Genomic DNA, 4,638 nt, shown 5'->3' with positions numbered 1-4,638 from the left:
TAATACTGGAATACTGAATCATACTGAGTTATATAATACTGGAATACTGAATCATATTGAGTTACATAATACTGGAATACTGAATAGGACTAGAATGAGACACGTATTTTTGAACTGGTTATGAACACTAAAACTTCAAATGTTTATGACATGTTGAGTAAGCTATACTGAGACTTAGGGACATCAAGCCCAAGTCTATGTGGAATACGAACTGAGCTCACAACGTTCAAAATGAAAGTCATGAACGAGTTATGAAGCTAGAGAACAGAAGTTCTACAACTATTCAAGGAACTAGGCCTAACTATATTTCTGAGGCAATTGATACGTCATAAAAGAAACGTAATGTAGGGAGAATCATTAACATTCCCAAACATAGAGAGTTAACCTCACATACCTTAACTTCCTGCTCTTGAGCATAATACACATTCGTCAACCCTTTCAACTTTAATCAATATCAATACAAGTCAAAGGGATTCCAAATTAGCAACAATAGTCATGTTTTGGTCACTTAGGCATTTTATCAAACACTTGGTGGCATAAAGCTTCATAGACCTTATTAATGGTGTTTCTACACCCAATAACCCATTCTTTTGATCTTATATTAATTTTAAAGTCTCAAATGGTTGTAATCAATATTATTCTTTATCACCCATAAGGTAAACAACACCCTTAACCAATAAAGTTCCATTAAATAAACATATTTCAATCTCTATAATAGTTGTGTAATTAAATTGGGAATTTATGGTTTCCAATCACCATACCAAGAGTTCCAATACTTGTTCATACCCATATTCCCTTAATAAATCCATACATGTAAGTCTAAGGGTGTAGGATTACCGTTTTGGAAGAAATCTTGCAAAACCCTCCTTTGAGTTCTTGAAGAAATCCCTTGAAGATCTAAGTATTTTATGTGTAGATTTCATCAATACTAGTGTATAAATGATGAAATTCACACCAAGATAATGGGGATTGCTTACCTTGAAGATAGGAGGGGTTGGAGGTCTTGAGAGGGTGGAGGAAGACCCCCAAATTCATCCAAAAGAAATAGGAAAAATGAACCTTGAAATTGGCTTAAAAGAGCTGGGACAAGGGCGCGTCTACTCTAGCGAAGTGTCCTCGCTTTGCTGTCCATTGCATTCAAGGGAAGACGAAAATCCACGTTGTGAGCACGTGATTTTTTCCCTTTACAAATTACTCCCAAAAAATAATTCAAAATAAAATAATTTTTCCGTTGTTTGCAATTTTGTAAATTTTTGTGGTATTTTATGTCAATTGTTTGCATATTTTATGTGCATATTTAATTCTATTAATGCATCAAAAATACAAAAATATGGCATCTGCATTTAGGATTTGATTTCATGTTTTTAGAGTAATTAAGCAAATTGTTATATTACAAAAAAATGAAAAATTACAAAAATAATGTACTTTGCATTTTTTTTAGTGTTTAATGTCAAATTGTGTGATTTTCTTTTAATTTGATATTTATGTGTAATAATTATTATTTAGAGTTAATTAGTATTTTTGATAGGTTAATTTGGTTTTATAATTTGAATTAGGATTTTAGTTTTAGTTTTGAAAAAAAAGAAAAGAAATTGAAAAGAAATTGAAAAGGAAGAGATGAATATCGAATTTGGGCCAAAAATCACAGGCCCAAGTGAAACCCACCCATAACCCACCAAAATCGGCCCAAACCCTTCCCTCAACCCGGTCCGTCACCAAACCCCCATTTTAATATACTCAACCCCTCTCAAATTCCCTCATTTTCTCAACCCCAACCAAACCCTAGAGCTAGCCGCCACCCCTCCCTTTTCGTCTTCTTCGACGAACCAGACAACCCCACCCCCCTCGGCTTCATCTCCTTCAAGACCCACCCCCTCAGATCATCATCTTCTTCAATACAACACAAAACCCTAGACCCCTAAGCCGCCGGCCAGCCTCTGGACCACCACCAAACGACCACCCCTGTGACCTAGCGCCGTTGTTCACCTCCAAACGACCACACACACACAGTCGTCGTTGGACCGAGAATTGGCGAAAACCATGGCCATCGTTGCTCATGCTTCTTCCCGTTAGCCAAAACTAGTCAAAACCTTGAACATCAGCTGCTACTCTCTTCATCTTCCTCCTCCAGCAGCTCGCCGGAAAAATGATTTCCAGCCGAAAACCCAAACACACCATCAGCAGCCACCAACGTGTCCAGCTTTGAATCTCGTTTGTGAATCTGCCCCTGCTTCGTTCAAGTTTGGAGATCAACGTTCAAGTTTTATTTTGGCGAAGGTTCGAGGTAGCAGTCGGTCTCCGTCCGAGGTTCTTCGATTCCCGGCAAGTTCCAAAATCGAAGTTCTGTTGGTCCTGGTCACATCCCTATCTGAATTTGGAGCTGCAAATCAACTAAGCTCAGGTTCATTTCTTATTTCTATGTATATAATGGGTCGTAATAAATCTAGTTTTACATGTGTTCATGTGGTGACATAATTGTTATGGTGCATTTTTGAGATAATATGTAGTTGTTTGATTCTCCGAATCTGATTTCTTTGGTCTGAACTAGTTCCTTATATACTGTTATTATTGTTAAAAATAAAATGAAAACCGGTCAAATGCCAGGAGCTAAGAACTGGGTTGAAATTGAATAAATTTGAATGTGTGTCGTGGGAGATCCATTTTTCTCTTACTTTTAGTTTAAGAATTTGCTATTTTGAGAAGGAATGAGTAACCAGTCATTGAGTCAAAACGTTGAGATTGTTGAGTTGGGATTGCTCATTGTGTGCGGCTGATTCATAAGTTAAGTTGACATCAATAATTTGGCCCTCAGGTTAGCTTCGGATTTCTTCTTTAACTAGAATAACTTCTGGTTCTGAGTGAATTTTGTTTTCAAATCTGCATTTTTGTTGAGAAGATGAGTGTAGAAGGTGTTGAACTAAGTTTAGGAGATTTAGTTGTCTAAAAGGATTCAAATCCCAACTGTGGTTGAAAGTAATTAGAAAGACTTTAAAGGATAGCCTAAGAATTGGTGTATCCCACCTACTTAAGAAGATGCTAGCACATGGTAGGGTTAAAAAGAACTCATTAAGTTAGGTGGAAGGATTTTAAAATAAAAAGGGACTTTTGGCTTAATGCTTTTAAGAGTTGGAAAGCAAAGATAACATGGGATGATACCTTAAAAAATGAAAAGGTCAATTGCTAGTGGAATGATACATTGGCTTAGCACTTTTAAGCTGGAAATCAGAAATAGAACATGGGGGGACAAAAAGCTAAAAGAATACAAGTATAAAGAAAGAAAATGAGGCTGAAAAGTAAAAGGTTTGAATAAAAAAGGGATTGGTTCTAGTCTTTAAATAGACACACACACAGAATAAGAAGAGGAGAATGAAGAGTAAGATGAGATTCTGAAATATTGAAAAAAGACATAGAGAGAAAGGAAGAGAGAAAAAGTCTTAAGCTTTGAATATTCTGAAAATAGAGAGATACACATAAGAATACACATAAAAACCAAGAGAGAGTTAAGAAGAAGAGAGAATTAAGAGGGATATATTCTGAAATATTGAGAAGTGAGAATTTAGAAAGGAGAGAGAGTGGGAGCTTAGGAATAGAACATTGAGTCTAGAAAGGGCTTGAACATTTTTCTGAAATGACTACTGTTCCATTGGAAATTTCTTAGATTTTGAGTTTGGTTTTCAGCAGTAGGTTGAGTTCTCAGTTCAACAGAGGTTTAAAATGATTTGAGTACTTTTTTAGATTTCATTTGGTTCTAGTTCAGGGAATTCTGGTTGATTTCGAGTACATTTTGGTCTGATTACATCTGGTTTCATTGGCTTTTGGTGTTTAATTTGTTGCTGGTCATTCCTGGGTTTGGCTGTGATTTTTTTGGATTTGAAATTGACCTAACTGCTTAGCTTGGGACTGTTCATTACTGCTTCAGCTGACCTCCATTTCTTCTTTGTTTTTGTGTTCTAAATATCAGGTACACGTTCTGAAACTCGATACCGTGTAGATCTACAGCTGAAATGAAATGAAGTGGAAGCATATTTTTGTTGGAATTCCTAGTGTTTTCAATGCTTTCGTTATAGTTTTGTAAGTTTTTTAATTAATGAACTGTTAGGCCTAAGTTTATTTGTTTGAACTATTAAGTGTGTGTTTGTGTTTATTGTAACGATTTCTGGTGTTAGTTAGCTTTTAAAATTTTAAAAGGGGACGGATTAGGACTGATTTTGAGAAGGCCGTTTGGACTGTGTTACGAAATGCATAAGCATTAGTTGTGGTTTGTTTCAATCCGTAGAATTGCTGGACATTTGAATTAATTGAATAATTCAGTTTTCCAGGTCTATTTCTTTCTTACCTATTGGATATTGATTTGTTTTTAAATAGTAGTCTTCACTCTGTTTCGATAAATGCCGAACTAGCTATTTGTTGCTCTATTCTTGTGGAATGTTTTAACATCTTACCAACTTGGTTTGTATGAGAATAGTTGCGTCAGTATTGTGTTCGTAAGAAAATGCATCTTTGTGGTTGTTAACTTGGTAATTGGTGTTAAAGATCATACAATGTCAAAGTGTCTAAGTTAATTAAGCTAGGTACAAGAAGCCCTTCTATGTAATAACTCTTTTTTTGATTTTTTTCAAAATAATTCCAAGAGCTATG

The 4,638-nt window shown here is 35.6% G+C and overlaps 1 long non-coding RNA gene across 1 annotated transcript; it reads left to right on the top strand.

The window, feature by feature from the left end:
- Positions 1-1,766: 1,766 nt before the first annotated feature.
- On the top strand, positions 1,767-4,324 carry LOC107760825 (uncharacterized). Its single transcript, XR_001642470.2, has 2 exons — positions 1,767-2,401; positions 3,962-4,324. It is a non-coding gene; the product is annotated as an uncharacterized LOC107760825 (long non-coding RNA).
- The last annotated feature ends 314 nt before the right edge of the window (positions 4,325-4,638 follow it).

Source organism: Nicotiana tabacum, chromosome 18, assembly GCF_000715075.1.
Source record: "Nicotiana tabacum cultivar K326 chromosome 18, ASM71507v2, whole genome shotgun sequence".
Classification (NCBI taxonomy): Eukaryota; Viridiplantae; Streptophyta; class Magnoliopsida; order Solanales; family Solanaceae; genus Nicotiana; species Nicotiana tabacum.
The sequence above is the reverse complement of the archived record's forward strand: the minus strand, read 5'-3'. Positions and strand labels throughout refer to the sequence as shown.